The sequence below is a fragment of the Haemaphysalis longicornis genome, unplaced genomic scaffold, assembly GCF_048455015.1.
Source record: "Haemaphysalis longicornis isolate Haplotype H1 unplaced genomic scaffold, Haemaphysalis longicornis Haplotype H1 scaffold_3, whole genome shotgun sequence".
NCBI classification, from domain to species: Eukaryota; Metazoa; Arthropoda; class Arachnida; order Ixodida; family Ixodidae; genus Haemaphysalis; species Haemaphysalis longicornis.
Genome location: NW_027526335.1, coordinates 169,008,843 through 169,029,016, shown reverse-complemented (window position 1 = coordinate 169,029,016; position 20,174 = coordinate 169,008,843). Strand labels below are relative to the sequence as shown.

Here is a 20,174-nt window from a genome sequence, read left to right as displayed (position 1 = left end):
TTTCCTCCAGGGCAATAGTTATGCTTAGGGTAATCTGTTGAGTGCAATCAATGTACAAAAACCTCAAATGGAATCGCTGACTAGGGTGCTCATGTTTTTTCGGTGTATTAAGCAGGTTCTTGGTATCGTAGTTAGCGTAGAAAGATCGATATCACATCTCGTATTTAACGGCACCACTTCGACTACAAACTATCTCAAAAAGTTTGAAGCTAATTCATAACAGATCCATTGCAACGTCGCTCTGTTCTGAAATCATTCAATCAAGAATAGGTGGAATAGCTTTTTTGGCGAAGTTGCATTGTCGTGGTGGTGGCTGTTCTGTGGGATCAGGCGGGCTTAGCCTGGCTGGATATGCCGGCAATTACTCCGCCTAAGCTCCTCCTAATTAGTCGATGGTAGGATCCTTTCACCCCGCGTTTGCCAGTTCCGTCTCCTGAAGGAAGTTTAGTACAAGGCGCGACACGTTTTTGCGGAGCATACATTGTCCCCTTGGGAAGACTATGTGGTCCAGAGTGGTGTGTGGGGCTGCCAACATTGGAACCGCTGAGAGCATTGCAGTCCGCTCAACACCAGGCTCTGGGCAATACATTACATAGTGGTCTACATCACCTATCACTGTACATGACGAACACAAAGCCGATAGCACGAGGCCCACCTAGAATAACCGTGCTGTGGTTTTTTTTCTGAGCCCACTCGGATGCGGTACAGCAATGTTGCCTCCGATTTTGTAAGTCCTTTTGTGACCCAAGGCTGATGATAGGGATCTTCCAAGGACTTGAAACATTCGAAGTCTGTTTGCGTGAATTCATTCCAGTGATTGGCGGAAGATTTAATAGTCGGTGCAAATTGCAGCGCATTCCTTGCCAACTGATCAGCGGTCTCACTTCCCTTGACGCCAACATGCGATGGAATCCATTGAAACCGCACCTTAAAACCCTTGCTGCTGAGTTCTTGCGCAAGCCGTAAGGAATGCTGACCGTCCCTTTTCATGGGGATTCCACTCAGCAAAAGTTGTAGTGCTGCTTTTGAATCAGTCAGAATTGCAAATTCCTACTACTTAAGTTTCCTCAAAGCAGTCACGATGGCAATGCACTCGGATTCGGTGGAGGACACCACATGATCCAGCCGTCCTGCAGGAAACCCAGGCATCAGAAATGACATACGCCGCTGCAAGGCTTATGACTGTCCTGAGACCAGCAATAGTACACAGACTACATGCAATGGGGGTGTCAGCAAAACTTCTTCGCTTCGTTTACGGCTTTCTCACAGACTGTTTTATGCAAGCACGGTTTCGAAGTGGCCAAGCGAAAAAAGAAGCGTTTCAAGCGGGGTACCCCAGGGTAGTGTTTTGTCCCCTATTCTTTTAAATGTGGTTATGGCTGGGCTACCTGCAGCACTAAACCAAGTTCGACAATGATCGCACGTATCCGTGTACGCCGACGATGTTTGCACCTGGTTGTCCGGATATCAACATAAGCGACTGACAGTGATGGCTCAGGGGAGTGTTCATACCATGCAGAAATAGTTTTCCTCCATCGGACTGATGCTCCGGGCCAAGAAGCCCTGTTTTGGTCTTTTCCCTGGGAACCGGTGACGGCCCACCCGTGTTACTTTAACGTTGAGCAACCTATCTACCCGTTCAATCACTCACGTGCGGTTCCTTGGTGTCACCCTGGACAGCAGACTGTATTGGCGAACTCGCTGTATTTTCTTGTCTTCTAGGGAATATAATATTTACACCGATTAAATTATTCTAAACCAGTATAGCAGAAATAATTATGGAGAAATACACAGTTGTCTATGTTGTACAAAACTACTTTTCGGTATTTAACATTAGTGCATGTGCGCCTCAATATTATATGTCGGATGAGTGAAATCTTTTAATTGATGTGCTGTAAATAAATTGGCGCAGTTTGCATTAGTGACACTAGGCTTGAAAAATACCAGAGCTGGCAGCTCCTTCTCAATTCGTCGGAGACCAGGCTGCTGCACTTCGCATGGATTTCTGAACTTTCCGCTGGAAGTTCTCTCCTGCTGGCACCCCGCATGGGGCACCTCGAGTAATCTTGGTGACGGTATTGGCAACACCGCGGACCCCGAGCCCCCATACTCATGCTGTATCCTACCGTGGCTAGGAGTTTTAAGGTGAAGGGTAGAAACCACAAACGGTGGCCGTCGGAGCCGTGGTCAAGCTCCGGCGGATGGGCTCCCTGTCTGTTTACCAGGCAGGGAGCTCCGGGACCTCTCTCGGCATCAGGGTAAACCGAGTGAAGAAAGTACCCCCGTCCCCTGCTTTTTTTCCATGCTGCATGGTTCTTTCAAAATTTTATATACCCACTGATCGGCCCCCCAAAAGGGGCCGCACCGAAGCGAATTTTCCCCCATTGCCTGCCCTATCGTTCCAAATATCTGACAACTTTCCCCGGTTCTTGATCATCGCATCCGAAGACAGTACAAAGCCAGTGACATCTACATCCATTTTCTTAATAGCTAAGTGCATTGAACATGTTGTAGGAAAACACTACAAAGCCAAGAAACTGACCTCTGGAGAAATCCTTGTAGAAGTAAACAACCAGGCTCAATCAAAAAAGCTCCTTGAACAAACCCTCATTGGCGACCTGAAAATCAAAGTCACTCCCCACCGAACGCTAAATACATCCCAAGGTGTCATATCCGAATCTGATCTCTACAATGAAACTGACTCTGACATCCGCGAGGGCCTGCGCGACCAGGGCGTCATTGCAGCAAGGAGGATCACTATGCGTCGAGAAAATCAGGAAATCAAAACCAAACATGTTGTCCTCACCTTTGACCGCAGTACCTTACCTTAATTTGTGAATGCAGGCTTTCTTCGTTGTACCGTCCGACAATATGTCCCCAACCCGCGTCGGTGGTTTAAGTGCCAACGTTATGGGCACAGTACTAACAACTGCCGTGGGCGTTTAACGTGTGCAAAGTGCTCAGAGCACGACCACCCCAAAGAGAATTGCAACAGCACTTTGATCAAATGTCCGAACTGCGGTGGCCCGCACACAGCGTACTCAAGGACGTGTGAAACATTCAAACTTGAGAAGAAAATAATCAATCTTAAAGTCAATGAGAACATCTCTTACCTAGAAGCGTGTAAAAGGCTCAGCGCCTTTGCTTCTGCGAAGTATGCCGACGTGGCTCCCCGGGGGGCGGAGCGGCGTCTAGTCACTGCGGCCACCCAGTACTGTGAAGCAGACTTGGTCCCGCCCCAGCTCCCCAAGGTGCTGCCTAAGGCAGCCCAACCAGCTGACTCAACACTTGTGGCACCCGCAAGTGTTGCGTCGGCCACGAATGCCAGGAGTGACGGCTCTGCCGTCGGTCCCCTTCCTCCGGCTACCAGACCTCAGGTGGCCATGGATGTAGATGTGGCGGGTCCTTCGACCACCTCTGCGTCCAACACGCAACAAACTCTGGTGGGAGGGATTCCTTCCTCCACTTCGAACATATTCCGTGTCGGAGGCCGCAAGGACTCCATCTTGTCGCTGTCCCAGCACTCGGACGAGGACATGGAAATGGCACCATCCCAGCCAGCGCCAAAGACAGTGAAAGAACAGCGCTCCATGACGGGGCGGGGAAAAAAGCCAGCAGCCCCCCGTGTCACTGGCCCAAATCATACCTAAGTGTGGTAGGTGATACATCGATCCATAGTCTTCACCAGCCAAAATCTTCTTTAAACATTTATGGTAGCACAAATAGTTGTGCAGTGGAACTGTAGGGGATTAATTAAAAACCCAGATGATATATATGAAATCCTACACATAACTCAAGCAACCGTCCTGTGTCTACAAGAGAATCACTTGAACCCTAAGCATACCAACTTCCTAAACCAATACTCAGTATTTAGGAGAGACAGAGACAGCTGCTCGCACTGCTCGGGTGGCGTGGCAATCGTTATGCGAAAAGCTGTCCCTTGTCAATCTATTCATTTGCGCACCGGCCTAGAAGCGGTTGCTTTTCGGGCAATTATCTTCAACACGTTAACAACAAATTTGTTCACTGTACGTTCCCCCTGAATATCGTCTGTCCAGTTACGAATTTGAGTCCCTTATAGATCAACTGCCAGAACCGTTTTTACTAGTTGGTGACCTTAATGCGCACAGCCCACTATGGGGATCGGAACGCACAGATTCCCGGGGCCGCTTGATAAAAAACTTTCTCTTGTCATCTGGAGCTTGTCTCTTTAACAAAAAGCAGCCGACATACTACAATACAGCACACCACACATATTCACACATTGATCTGGCTATAAGCTCCCCCGTTCTTTTTCCGTCCATCGAATGGGAAGTGGATACAAATCCCTATGGCAGCGACCACTTCCCAGTCACCCTCAGATATTTAGAAAAATGCCCCTACAGTTACACTTCACATGCAAAGTTTAAAGAAGCTGGTGCCGACTGGGCAACGTTTAAAGCGAAGTCGAGACTTACTTACACATCAATAACACACTTAGGTATTGATGAAGCGTGCTCCTTCATCACAGCACATATACTTGATGCTGCTAGCGTTTCTATTCCCCAGACGTCCGGTACCACACCTAATCTTCAGAGGCCCTGGTGGAATGACGATTGCAAGAAGGCCAGAAACGCTCAGAATAAGGCCTGAGGGGTCCTCCGCAGGTATCCTACTACAGAAAACCTAATTTCCTTCAAGCGCGGAAAAGCCATGGGACGGCGAATCCGACGTCAGCCAAAAACAGATAGTGGGAGGTCTTTTCTATCATCAATAAATTCCTATACAGATACGCGCAAAGTTTGGAACAGGATACGGAAACTGCAGGGGCAGAAAACATATGTCACACCTCTTGTCAGCACCACTGGCGATACACTTGAAGACCAAGCAAACACCCTGGGACAACACTTTGAACATATTTCCAGCTCCTCCCACTACACCGAGACATTCCGGCGATACGAAGAATCTGTTGAAAGAAAGCCTATTCGTGACAACAAGAAATCTAATGAAGGGTATAACTCTAATTTCTCGCTGCAGGAACTTACGGTAGCCCTCAACACATGCCGCGCTTCGGCGCCAGGAGTTGATAAAATAACATACACAATGATTCAGCACCTGCACATAGATACCCTCAATACTCTTCTCTTCTTGTACAACAAGATATGGTGTGCTGGGTACTTCCCTCATGCTTGGAAAGAGGCAATTGTGTTAGCTATATTGAAAGAGGGAAAAGATGCCTCTTCTGTGACAAGCTATCGCCCTATTGCTTTGACAAGCTGCTTGAGCAAGCTCTTTGAAAAGATGATCAATAGACGGCTTATCTATTTCTTGGAATATCATGGTGTCCTTGATAGCTGCCAGGCAGGCTTTCGCTTGGGCAGGTCAACAACTGACAATCTTATAGCTGTTGAATCTTATGTTAAAGATGCTTTTGCTCATAAACAACACTGTATATCTGTATTTTTTGACATTGAAAAGGCCTATGACACCACTTGGCGGTATGGCATCCTGCATGACCCTAAATCTGTCGGCATTTGTGGAAACATGTTAAACACACTGGAAAGCTACTTATCAGATAGAACATTCCGGGTACGAGTTGGTGCAGCATTATCCAGGACGTATACACAAGAAAATGGCGTTCCCCAGGGTGGAGTACTTAGCTGCACACTTTTTATTGTAAAAATGAATACGTTAGGGAAAGCACTGCCACCCACCATTTTTTATTCAATCTATGTAGACGATGTTCACATCAACTTCAGGTCATGCAACTTCTCTATCTGTGAACGGCAGATCCAAGTTGCTGTGAACAGACTAACCAAGTGGGCAGACAAAAATGGTTTTATCCTAAATCCGCAGAAAAGCACTTGTGTTCTCTTTTCCAGGAAGCCTGGGATCCATCTGCAACCAACCATACAACTTAAGGGAGTTGACATACCCGTAAAAAGAGAACACCGGTTTCTTGGAGTAGTTTTAGATGATAAGCTTACATTCATCCCACACATTAAACAACTTAAAATGAAATGCATGAAGACTATGAACATCTTAAAAGTCCTTTCCCGCCAGTCATACGGTGCAGATACAACATGCCTTTTACGTGTTTTTAACAGTCTTGTCAGGTCCCGTATCGACTACGGAAGTGTAGTGTATGGGTCTGCCTCAAAAACAGCTCTAAAAATGCTGGACGCAGTGCTGCACTTGGGGCTCCGCCTGGCGTCCGGAGCTATCCGGACGAGTCCTATTGAAAGCCTCTATGCAGAAACGGATCAGTGGTGCTTAGAGCACCAGCGTACATACATGGCACTTTTGTACTGCGTAAGGGCGACATCCTTAAATAGTCATCCGCTAAATGCTATTCTTGAAAACAAAGCGTCCGAAAGGCTGTTTTTGAGCCTTCCGTCGCTTCCTCTGCCTTTCTCTATGCGAGTGAAGGTGGAGGCAGAGGAACTTGGGGTTATTTTATCTGAATCTTACAAAACTGACTTCGTTGAGCTCATGCCGCCTTGGCAACTGCGCTCTGTCACCTGTGACATGTCGTTCAAGGAAATTTACAAAAAACATTCACCCACAGAACTCGTCCTACAACACTTCCTGCACTTGCAAAACAAATTCCCATACACTGCTTTTTATACAGATGCCTCCAAAACTGCCACTGCTGTGGCATGTGCTGCACACGGTCCCAATTTTGCCAGCACAAGGACACTAAACAGAAACACAAGTATATTTGCGGCTGAGGCACATTCTATATTAATTACGCTAGAACACATAATACAAACAAAGATACAACAATCCATTATATACACAGACTCATTGAGTGTGGTGACAGCATTGCATTATGGAAAACCGAGTAGGAACATTGTGCTGAACAGGTTAGTTAAAGAGATAATGGCAGCCTACGCTTTAAAACAGGTCATAGTCGTGTGTTGGGAGCCTGGACACAGTGGCATTCCTGGTAATGAACTCGCAGACCAGAGCGCCGCTGTGGCAGCACTTCGCTTTAGTGTCGACGTTCAGCAGCTTCCCTATCTTGACTGGAAACCATTCATTCGAAAGGCAATCCGACAACGCTGGCAGCAATACTGGGACACTCAGACAGATAATAAACTCCACACTATAAAACCCCAATTAGGCAGCTACTACACAGAAAAACACAACAGAACAACGGAAGTATACATGTGCAGATTACGAATAGGCCATACATACGCTACTCACTCGCACCTTCTGCAGGGCAAACCACCGCCACAATGTGACAAGTGCGGACATCGCCTATCCATCAGCCATGTCTTAGTTGAGTGTGGGTACTTCCACAAGGCAAGGAAAAAGCACTTCCGGGAACTCTACACTCACATGATTCCTCTTCATCCCTCGATGTTTTTAGCTGATCAACCCTTAATTCCGAGTAAACGCCTTTTTGCTTACCTGGGAGACATTAGCTTTTTAAACCGCATATCATACCACGTGTAACCTCGGGGCCCCTCAGAGTGGGAGGAAGCTACGAGTGTCTATGTTTTACATTCTCACCCTGCCATTCCCATTTCTCCAATTTTATTGTTGTTTTAAATGAGGGGCTGTATACACCCCCACACTAACCTCTTTTAATATCGTCACATTTACAGCACCATTTTACTAAAACATCATTCAAAAGGATAAACCACTGCGTTGGCGCTCTTTGGCCATCGTTGCCCTTGCGCCATAAAACAAACAGATACTACTACTACTACTGCTGGCAGGACAGCAAAATTGTTTTGTCGGGAGGCTAACACATCTTTCCCAAAGTGGACCGTGCTAGCATGCGCTAGAACCCATGGCAAGCGGCTTCGCCCCCCACTTCAGGAAACGCACGTGAACTGGCGAGTAAAAGAGCGCGCGAGAGATGAAGCCACGAACGCTGGACAGTGTGCTCTCGAAGGCGAGCTAGCCGTCGCCCTGCGCTCTTCAAGAGGTACACGCTCACGTGCGCTCAGTAATATTTCTGGGTAGGTGTTGTGCGAGCTCCGCACGAGGCGCAAGCCCACGGGCAAGCCTGAACTTCGGTGGGCGCTCCTTACGAGAAGCACTCCTGTGCCCTCGGCTGGGCTGAGTTTTCTGGTAACGCTCGATGTCGGAACTAAAAGCTGTAACAGCTGTGGTCTTAAAACGTAGGTTCAGGAAAACAATAACTGAAATGAAAACATTCCAGGCTTACATCAGTACATACAAGTTATTTTTAGCGGTTATGCCGCAGTGGGTAAGGCACACTGCTGCTAATTATAAAGGTGCAGATTTGATTATACTCTGATGGCCTTTTTTGTGACGGAGGGGTACAAAAAAAACGCCTCGGTGACCACATTTCCTCCAGCTGGTTTAAAATCTCCAGGTGGTCTAAATTATTCCGTAAGCATTTACAAGGGCGCGTCTGTCTTGTATATGTGGCAACCATCCCTCTACACCAGTTATTCTTAAAGCCCGACCCAAGCCACGTCCTCTAGGAACCAATAATGTACCTGTAGTGAAGGGGCCGTGCAGAGTGGGGGCCAATCCGCCGGTACCGGTGGCGTAACGTGCGCGCCAGAGAAAGCAGCATCGAGGAAGCAGGGAAGAAGAAGAAGGACGTCGGAAGCTGTTCGTTTCGGAGGCAGCAAGACGGCCACCCTCGCGGTGTAGGCCCGAGGACCGTCGCCGGCTCTCCCGTCTGAGCCACCGCCCGGGCTGTCAACGAGACAACGGCCGACGAGACCACAGGAAGGTGTTGCGCCAGTCAGCGGGAGTGGTGTTCCGGTGGCATGGAGCGCGGGCAGCGAGGCCTCGGCATGGCGCAGGCCTAAGCAGGCTCGCCACTTTTGTAAAGAATGTTGGGCCGGGCCGCATAGAAAGTCACGAGACTTGACTACTGCGTTCTCGCACACGCACACACAACATTATATTAGCTGGACAATGGAGAAAGCCGGAACAGACACTGTAGTACACTAACGAACAAGATGCGGGAATATTCAGGTGCGGAAGAAAGAAAGTCACGCGCTCACAGACGCCGATTGCGCGACGAGACGATCGCTGATGCGACGACGTGGAGACGTACTTCTCTGGATGGCGACGGGGCAGACTAGTGAAGTTGATGAGGAGTTGCCCTCTCGCTGGCAGGGACGTGACGGTGGCCGATGGCTAGCGGCGGGACGGAAGTGCTTAGGCCTGCGCCATGCCGAGGCCTCGCTGCCCGCGCTCCATGCCACCGGAACACCACTCCCGCTGACTGGCGCAACACCTTCCTGTGGTCTCGTCGGCCGTTGTCTCGTTGACAGCCCGGGCGGTGGCTCAGACGGGAGAGCCGGCGACGGTCCTCGGGCCTACACCGCGAGGGTGGCCGTCTTGCTGCCTCCGAAACGAACAGCTTCCGACGTCCTTCTTCTTCTTCCCTGCTTCCTCGATGCTGCTTTCTCTGGCGCGCACGTTACGCCACCGGTACCGGCGGATTGGCCCCCACTCTGCACGGCCCCTTCACTACAGTACCCCGTTGGGGACATTAGACCGCCATATGGTACGTACCAGATCGCCGGTAGCATCCTCAAAAGAAGGCCACACACGGGTGCTTGCTTGTCGCATGCAATGACCTTGCTTAGAATGATCGGTATGGGCTGCGATTAGGCTGTAACATGAACGTAGTCCATGTACACACGCGAGTAAGGGAAGGGATAGGGCGCTCACGTCAGCAAAGTTGCTGTATGTACACGCGTTTCTGAACAAACGGGGAACAAGTCGTCCAATATCAATGCCTTCTACTTACCAGTAAAAGAACCGACAGCTCCTGCCAGTGGAAAACGTTTATGGCAGCTGAATGAGTTTAATAGCGCGAATTCTGCGAAGACTGTACGTACAGGTATCGCTTCCTCAGCTACGTTTTTCTCCAGCGATTTGGGCTCGTGAAAGCGATATGCATTAGCGGGCTTGAAGAAAATTTGTCTGAAGAAAACAGTAAGATGATGACCTGAAACGTTAAAAAAACGTATTGGAAACCTTTAGGAGGGCATATGTTAAGGTGCATACATTCGCTTTTAATAATTACCCAAGATATCTTTCCTGCTACAGTGTTTTTTTCCCTATCTGTGGAAAGATTGTTGTGCTTCATAAATGTTGCCAAACGGTTATGATGATGAATGAGGAAGCTGCCGTACGTAAGGACACTTTACGTGTATTGCAATGGCACAAATAATTTCATACACAAATTGTGTTTACTCAGCTACGCCTCTCCAAAACATCACAACTAGCTTTTACAAGGGTCGGGCTACTCGCATGCTGTTTAAAGGGACACAAGACAAAACCTAAATTGGTTTAAATAAATACATTGACGCCCCCAGAAAACGAATATGCAAGTGTCTCGGGCACTAACATATTAAAAAGTGTCTCGGGAACTAAAATATTCTCCTAAATAATAAAAATGAAGCTAACGGTCCTCCAGCAGAGTGACGTAAACTGGGACAGATTGGAAGTTCCAAGAGTCACGTGGCGAACACCAGAACGCGGAGTGCACCCACAAGCTCCTACAGAAACACGTAAAGTAATTCTTTAGGCATTAAATTTTATAGGTAATCAGCAATTATAAATGTACAGGAATAATTCGAGCCGTGCCGAGAAGCCAAGCCGCGGTGTCGCTTGTGGTTACGATGGTTATTGCCGGGTCAGTGTTCTCACATGCCGGTTTCCTCCAACGCTACGAACGCTGTGCAAAGTGACGCTGTCTGTAGAGTAGTAAATTTGAATGTTTTTTCTAGTTTTTGAATAATAGTGCACACGCGCACCTGCACAGCAACAACAAAACAACTGCACGCGTACTGCCACTCAGGTGCTCGTACACTGGAGCACCTAGGCGCCCTCTTTGCACTGGGCATTGTGCGCCGTTACAAAAGGAAATAAGATATGACGCCACGTAGTCAAGCTGAGTGCAGCACCAGCGAACGACGCATCGTGTTTCTTCCATGACCTGCCTCGGCTGCGATTTCACTTTTATCTTTCAGCTATCTAGCAGCTTATACTCGCTGTCCCTATCTAAGCTTTAGTGGACCCATTTAACCACCCAGTATAACCGAAGTCCAGTGTTCTATACGTAAACCCACAACAAAACAGCACCTATATTGGTCGATGTCGACCCATACCGTATTACAGGCAGCCTATATCAGAGAAAACAGATCAATCTAAAGGCTCTACCAAAATAGAACGTCGTGGTCGCAAACGAATCGCACACCCCATTTTGATTATCCCAGACGAGACTGCCAAGAAGAGCGCCCCTGACGTTGGTCTGGTTGGTGTTGCGCTGTCTGTTAGTCGTTTTGTAGGTAAAGTAAAAGGCGGGAGGCACATTAACGTTGTTTAATCACCATTATACGCCCCGTGCGGTATTAATATTGGCGCACACAAAGCGGCAGCCTGCAGGCGTCTAAGGCAGGCAAGTTGTTTTGTCGTATGCGCTGAGAGTGCGATCAGTCGTTCCTGAGGGCGCGATGGTTCTCTTGGAAGGTTTGTGTTTTAGTCCTAGACCACACCGCTGTCTCACTCGGTTCCGGTGGCCGTTTGCATCACGCAAGATGTCATTAAATGACGCGAAGGAACAAAAACGTTTTAAAGCAAAGCTTTACTACTTTCGTCCAGCGGTTTCGTGGAGGATGCGGAAGTTAACCTTTTGACCGGACACACCACCAGCGACACACCCGTCAAAGCGAATCCCGTGATTCAACGTGCCAGCTGTCGGCGCTGAGCGCACGGCCCGGTTTTAAGTCTTTCTGATCACTTAGCCGTGGCAGCCGCTCAGCTGATAGGCAGGCGACCAATCCCACGGCCTCCCCCGCATGCGCCGCTGGGTTGTCTCGTGCTACGTGACTCACCTAGCGCCGCGTTCGCCGGGAAAGAGGAATGCCGCGTTAGCCGAGAAAGAAAGCGAGGCCGTGCCTCCTGTGAGCGTTGCACGGGATAAAACGGCTTTGAACCGTGGTCGGAAATACAGCTTTCTCAAAGGTTAACCAAGCGAAGCCGAAACTCAGCCAGACTAAGCCAAGCTTTTACTTTGCATATCCAAGTTTAGGTTACCTAAGACGCAACCATTTTTTTCAATTGGTAATTTTTCTGCCAAGTAAGCATCTCGCGCTGCCGAATACATGCTGAGAGGGCTACGGGCAGTTGGACTTTCGTCGGAGCACACCTTGTTAGTTGCCTTCAGCGCCCATTTCGGTTTTGAACAAGCGCTCTGGGCTGATCTGTATACTCATTATTATTTGTTTTATCAAAACGAGTGCAGCAAATGTGCGGGAAAAAAATTGGCACAGAAAAACAAAATTGGCGCCGAAATGGGCAAGTACTGGGCCCCCATCGCGTTTTGCCCTCGCTATAGGAGGTTGACCAAAAAAATGGCTCCAATCCACGCTGTTAAGGTGGTTGGAAAGCAAAGCTTTAAACCACACCTACTACAATCCCCCTAGCGACGTCACTTGTATTCCCACACGTGGCTGTACAAAGAGTTAAACCCGAGATTCTTCCTGCCGTTACCTAGAATTTGCAGGGGCGGCGTCCCGAATGCAAAAGCGTCGGTTATGGCGGGGCTAGGGCGGTAGACACCACCGCTCTAGCCCGGACGTGCGTCGGCATAAAGAAAACGGTGAGAAGTGTCATTCGAACGGTGAGACAGCGGAACCTAGCCATCCTGATGTGCCAGCTTGGGGCTACACCACCGCGCGACACAAGCGCTGACACCGAAACAATTCGGCACGTGAGCTTAGTGATTCCTATTTTGCAGATTAAAACTAGTTTATTTAGTAAGTTTGAGAATGGCGAGAAAGAAGAGGGAACTTTTATGATCGCTATTTATCAGAATCAGTTGCTCCTTTCGCCTTTTTTAATACCTGTTAAAACCCACCTGAATTGGTAGTCACCAATTCAGAGAACGGAGTCCCATTACAGGCAACCAGTGCGCAATAGTTTGTGTTTAGCGGGCAGATGTCGGTATGTTGTCTCTAAAGTTTGTTTTCGTGCCCTGCAAACCAATCTTTAACGTATATGTGCCGTACGACCCCTTAATTTGGTCAAGTCCGGGTTACTCTGGAGACGCTGTCGAACAATTTAATCAAACCTGGCGAAGGAAGCACGCAACGGCCACTGCGCCTAAGTCGGCCCAAAACAACCGTCGCTAAAGCAGCCAACAGCGGGGTCGCGCCGATGCGCCCGCCGGCGTGAGCGCGCGGGGAACGCTGGGTTAAGTTCGCCGCGCCATCTACACCGTGCTCCATGAGTAAAAACCGTCCTTCCCTCCGCAGCCGCATTGGTACTTTCTGGTCCCGCACACAGCGAAAGAACCGTTGGCTTGTAGAGGTAAAAAGCTTTGCTTTAAAAATGTAAGTAAAACGCGGATGCATTTTCTTGAATATAAGGGCCACCTGGGCACTTCTGAGGCGGGTTTTGATCAGGCCAAGACACAACTGACCAGCTAGTGTCCTTTGAGTCGTATGTCAAAGACGCTTTCATCATCGAGCAGCTTTGTCTTTCTGTCTTCGTTGACTTGGAAAAGGCATACGACAAAACTTGGCGCCGTGGCATACTGCTTGATCTCAAGGCATTCGGTGTTTCTGGACAAATGCTATACACTCCATTCAGATAAAGGTAAAGTGTCAAATGCCATTCAGCGGAAAGGTAAAGTGTCAAAACCGTCTTACACAATTCGTAATATTTCCCCCGTGAACCTGACCACATTCCGTGATGAACTATCAACAACGTCATGGGAAGATATTCTATCCAGTGTTGACGCAGACATTGCTCTTGATAATTTCCTTCAGATATTTAAGAACTCGTACGATAAAAATTTCCCGTTCAAACCTTTTACGCCAGCCAAAAAAAAAAGCCGCAAGCCTTGGATCAATCGCGAGCTTCTGAGCAAAATAAAAGCAAAGCGTTCGATGCATAATACATTTCTGAAAGAGCGTGATCCCGAGGTGCTAAAACAATTTAAAACTTTTCGCAATCGCCCTAATACAGAAATTAAACAGGCCAGGAATAAGTACTTCTACCAACAATTTAATGCAAGTAGTCACGACACAGCCGCTACATGGAAAATAATTAACTCGGTGTTTTTTACAGCCAGCTTGCCAAACACAATCACTGAAGTGGTCATTGACGGAAAAACGATTGCCGAGACGGAGCTTGCAGAGGCATTTAATGATTACTTCGTTAGCTTTTCTTTTTCAACCGGTACTGGGGATATTTCAAGATATTTAACAAATCCGTGCTCTGACACGATTTTTTTGCACGCTGTAACAGAAGCTGAGGTCTACTCAACTATTATGCTTTTAAAAAACAGTAGCAGTACGGATTCTTTTGATATTCAAATACGTCCAGTAAAATTTGTCGCAGATATCATCCAAGGTCTCTACGTAGAATGCGGCCACTGTTATACAGCACTCTTTTAGGTAGAACAGCAAGAAACGAACATTTATTAGGAGGGATGGCTCAAAGACGCATGGGGAACGGGAATAGTGTCCCAACATGGAGGAGTCAAGAACGAACCGCCATGGGGCGGATAAAGTCTGTTTGATGCACCCCGTCGGACGGATCCAGTCCTCGTAAGCAAGGACCCAGGCAGGACGGTGCGTCTCGCGTGGCCCTACCAGACCTATGGATTCCCATCTAGGGGGATGGATCGTTGGCTTCAACGACTGGCCACATGCGTAGCAGACGTACGAAGGGTCGGATGGTGATGCCGCCACAGGTGAAATGTCTTCGGAAGCTGCTGCAGTGCAACTTCCGCCTCTGATTCTTCTAGTCAAGGTGTGCCTCCACCTGGCCAGGTCGTCATCAGTTAATGCGTATTCAGAGCGCGCACGATTAAGGAAGACATGTGCTGCGCGGGGAAAGCCATCAGGCACTGGGTACTGGTTGATGCGCACTGTTCAAAATATATCCTGACGACGGCGCTGTTTACGGCAGCGGCGTTCGCCATGGGGATCAAATGCAGAACTCCTCGATGGGGGAGCCCTCAAGCTGCATGCGGAAATTCCGACAAGCTTCCCTCTCCAGCTCCGGGGCCCATTCACTAACAAGGAGTCGTGCGGGTCTAAGTACTAGGCGAAGGGTCACAGTAATACCAGTGCGCAGTCGCAACATTGCACAGGAACGTTTAATGTTATGAGCCAGGGTGCCTTCTGGGTGGTCTATTACCTGTACGCCCGCATCAGAATATTTCTTGCTTTCTCTTCGAAACGTGCGAGTTCAGCGCTTTGGTTAGTGCAATGGGCTCTTTTTCTCCTTAATTTCTTTTTGCACCGGTTTCCAATTTCCTCTAACGGTGTTTACACCGATAATACCAACGTCGACAACTACGGCTTTTGTCCTTTATCACATGTGACGTTGAACGAAAGCTTCCGAAACAAAAGACACGAACCCAAGGACAAACGCTTCGCGCGTTCGAAATCTAACCTGGGTCTCCCGTGTTATGAATGCATGTCGTTTCAAATCGCGCGCCATCAGCCTCAAAGGGTTCGCACAACATCCGACAGATGGCGACGAGTTTACTGGCCAGTAGGAAGACGCATTGAAACATCCCCCTCGCGAGGGGCACGATCAAATGCAGAGCATTTCCGGGGGTACACGACGTTAAGTAGTTTGCGTTAAGTTAATGTTGTTGCACTTGTGGCAACTGCTGACTAGAGAGCGCTCGTCAGCATTAATTAAATGAGTCAACGATATAAGGCGTGTTCATAGCATCCAGACCTGTGTCGGCTTTGTGGCGCAGTGGTTAGGCACTATGTACATTGCGTTCCGCCCGCAGAGTCGAGGAATCGAAACCTGGCGCCGGATAGTATTTCTTTTTTTTATATAGTAGGGAGGGGTGCGGTGCGGACTACGGACTCCAACGCGGGTGACATCGTGAGTTACTGAAATGCTCTGCATTTAAAATCCTGGACCATGACGTATTTTGCTTCAACTGCGAAGTTTCCGAGAAAGCTGTATAGCTTTCCTTTGTAGGCATGTGGCTGCATTTAGGTGGATGTCAAACTTTCCTTTACACATATTTGCTCTCATATGCAATCATGAACGTCTTCATGTTTTCACGTCTGCATGTCTACGGGCCCTCTTCACCGGCACATACAGAATTTTCAGGATGTGTCATACTCATGTCATCCTTATTATAAACGCAAACCTGACACGCTGAATGACCACGTATTTATTTTGGGCGCTATTTGGTATTGGATACCCTTACGCCAGTGAACACAAACATACACAAGTGACGTCCCCATAGGGGTATAGCAGCACGCCAACCACTAGGTGGGTCCACAGGGAGTGGAGGGGAAAAGAGGCAACGCAGGTTAAATAATGTATTTAACGATGAAGGTGAGCTGGTTCCTGCGCGCTCACCTGGTGAGATGGTGTTACTCGTAGCAGGGGGTCAGGATGACGGCTCGCTCTGGACCTCAGAGAGGGGAGCTCTCGCTTTCTGGCAGCAATGCACGGGGTACACTTGCTCCGTAGGCCCGGGAAGGTCGGGGCGCTTGTTCCGGGGCTCGGTGATGTCCACGTACGCTGCAGGGCCGGGGGGGGGGGGGGCAAACGCAAAGTGGTGCTGCGGGCTCTCTTGTCAGCGTAGATCGGTACGAGAGATTATCGTCGTGTCGACCACAGCCGCGATTCGGGAGCGCTTTCAAATGTCTCTGACGGCGTTTCCGACGACGGCTGGTGGCGATAGACCAATAGAGGGGCGTGCGGGCCTTCACATTCACATATCCAAAAAGACTTTTGTCCCTGCAAAAGCCTGGTTCAGAAATGCGCACTGAAGGTTTATCACTGGGTCCCACGCATGAGGATTGTTGTGACTTCCTCGCTCCTAGCAGAAGACACTTATCATCATCATTTCATGCTGCTTTTCACGAGCTGCCGCATGCTCTCGTGGCTGCGTCGGCTCGCTCCACTTCTTCTTCTAGTTCCATTAAAGCCTCATCCGAATCACGACGTGTCGCTCCCCTTCCTGAGCATCGCGCCACAGCTGGAGGACCCAGAGGTCCAACACATGGTGCCGAGAACCCGGGACTTCTAGACGACGCCAAGCCCATCGACGCACGGAGTCGCGAAAGCCCAGAAAAAGACGTGGCGCCTGCTATCTTGGCGAGTTCCCAGCTGCGTGCGACCGAATGGAACGACAGCTTCGACGACGCCGCAGCCTACGGGCGCAACTTGATGGCCTTCTAACAGAAGCGGAAGGCCACATAAGTGGAAACAGAGAGGCGACGGCAGGAGCGGTGAGTGTACTGCTCGAACGAATTAATGCATTCTATGGCCAGATAGAGAAGTTGGACGAGGCGATTTTTGAAGAGACACCGGAGGACCTAGTAGACAGCGAGACGACAGACGCGGGACAATACCGCGACAAGGTTGTAAGCGCTACCGCGAACCTTCGTCTCAAGCTGCAAGAGTCCCGGTCTTCAACGCCACGTCCGACGACCGTCCACCCATCACCGACTGGCAAATGCAAGCTTCCTCAGCTAGAGCTCCTCAAATTTGACGGGAACCGCAGGTCGTGGCAGCGATTCTGGACACAGTTTTCGGCAGCCGTCCACAACAACGACGAGCTCAGCACGGCTGACAAGTTTAACTACTTGAGCAGCCTCGTGACCGGAGCAGCTGCATCAGCCATAGCCGGATTGCAAGCTACCGATGGCTGTTACAAGGACGCCATCGAGATCCTGAAACAGCGCTTCGGAGATGACCGCATCATCGTGCAAGATCATCTGCGAGGCCTCCTGGACTTGAAGCCGGTGTCATCGTCATCCGACGTCCGACAACTGAGGCAACTTTACGATCGGGTCCAGGTGCACATTCGCAGCCTCAAGGCACTTGGCACGAGCTCCACGACATACTGCACCATGCTTCGGGAAATCCTGCTAAGGGTTCTACCGACAGACATGGTCCTGCGGTTCCATGAGGGGCTAAAGACGTCACGTTCCACAGTTGATGCTTCGTTAAACGAACTCGGCGACTCGACCGGTCAAACGGGCCAGCCCGACCAGGAGCTTCAATTGCTCTTGGAATTCTTCCAACATCAGCTCATGTGTCGAGAAGCCGTTGCTGAAAACACCGCACAGAAAATTCATCGCACCCCAGAAGATGGACGTAAAGCCAACCATCCGCGTGACCTCTCTACAACCTCTGCGCTGCAAGGCTCAGCGACCGACCCGCAGCGGTGCTTTTTTTGCCACTCTGGAAAGCACTCTGCCGATGTCTGCGATTCCAAGGAACTGAGCCTATCACGCAAAAAGCAGATGCTCGCCAAAGCCGGAAGATGTTTCCGTTGCATCAAGAAGGGCCACATGGCTAAACAGTGCAGAAGCCAGCCTAAATGTGGCAAGTGCTCGAGGAGGCATGTAACGTCCGTGTGTGCCTCAGACAGCACTAAGAACGATGATGGCAAAGTTACTTCGACCCCTGTCAACTTGGTCTCAAAGCAAGCGGGCTCAGTCGTGCTGCTGCAGACTCTCACAGCGAAAATAGCAGGCACGACAACATCCGGGCGCTACCGAGTTCTCTTCGATGGAGGAAGTCAGCGAAGCTTTATTACTGCGAATGCTGCTCAGAGACTGGGTTGCGAACCGCTTGAAGAGGAGACGCTTACCGTTGGCGTGTTTGGAGGTCAACACACACGGAAAACGATGAAGAAGGTGCGAGTTATCCTTTTCGCTGCAGACAACAAACGTCCAGTCAGCATCGAAGCCCTGGAAGTGGACACGATCTGCAGCGAAAGCATCCCTGTACCAGAAGAAAGAGTTCTAAGGGAGATGAATAATATGCACATCGATACGAAGGCTCTTTCGGTACAAGGAGTGGAGGATAAACAGATTGCGGTCCTCATTGGGTCAGATTATTATTGGGAGATAGTGACCGGTGCAGTGAGGCCTGTGCATGGAAAGTTGAAGGCCGTAGAGACCAAACTAGGATGGACTGTTCAAGGTCCACTGCCTGCTGCAGCCGACATCATTCAGTGTGCCAACGTTGTTGTTCTTCGAACATCTGTTGAAGATCAAGAGATCTCAAAACTTTTGACTCGGTTCTGGGACCTTGAAAGCATCGGAATCAAGGCCGAAGAAGAACGAGCGATGAGCAATGATTCAGTGCTGACGAATTTCGAAGACAACATCTCGAAGAAAGGCCAGCGATACGAAGTCGCGTTACCATGGAAGGAGAGGGTCGATCTGTGTGATAATTACGCTGTTGCAAACAAGCGTCTGCACAGTTTGATGAACAAGCTCAACAGAGACCCTGAGCTCCTAGAAAGATACGACTCGACTATTCGAGAACACCTCAAGGAGGGATCTGCGGAAAGAGTACCACCAACAAAGGGGCAGTCTTCAGAAAGACTATATTACATGCCGCATCGAGCTGTAATACGTGAGGACCGAACTACAACAAAAGTGCGCATCGTGTTCGACGCGTCGTCTCACGAATCGGGTGCGAAGTCGTTGAACGAGAACCTAGAAGCCGGCCCGAGTCTAATTCCCGACGTAGCAAGGCTATTACTCCGTTTCCGACGATACAAAGTTGCCATGATTGCCGACATTGAAAAGGCGTTCCTCCAGATTGGCCTCCGGGAATCAGACAGAGATGCGCTTCGCTTCTTGTGGTTCAGGACATCACCGAAAGCAGGTCAGCCACTACCAGAACTAGACGTCTGGAGAATGACTCGGGTGCCCTTTGGAGCCACTTCGAGTCCTTTCCTACTGGCAGCTACATTGAAGCACCATTTTCGCTCCGTAGAGAATCGGTTCCCAGTGACAGCTCGACTCCTACAAGACTCGATGTACATGGACGACCTCCTGATTGGAGCCGGTACCACTGAAAACGCCATCCAGATGCATAGGGAAATATTGGAGATTTTCCGTGAAGCTTCCATGAATATTCGAAAATGGGCCAGCAACGACCCTGTTGTAGCTGCAGAGTTCGAACAAGGAATGACTTCGGTGGAAAAATCCCTTTGCTCGCCCTCTGGGACTCTGAAAGTGTTGGGACTACATTGGAACAAGCAGTCGGACACCTTTTCTTTCAAACCGGAAGGAATCCTTCACTTCATCAAGGAGCATCAATGCACCAAACGGTTCGTGCTTCAAGCGGTGGCAAGGATCTACGATCCCCTGGGGTTTTTGTCGCCCTTTTTAGTGCGGGCTAAAATCTTCCTACAAGATCTATGGAAGGAAAACCTCGACTGG

The 20,174-nt window shown here is 49.3% G+C and overlaps 1 protein-coding gene across 1 annotated transcript in view; it reads left to right on the top strand.

Moving 5' to 3' along the window:
* The window catches only part of LOC144175650 (E3 ubiquitin-protein ligase MIB2-like), a 207,554-nt gene that overhangs the window by 12,580 nt on the left and 174,800 nt on the right, over positions 1–20,174 (top strand). The window lies entirely within an intron of this gene.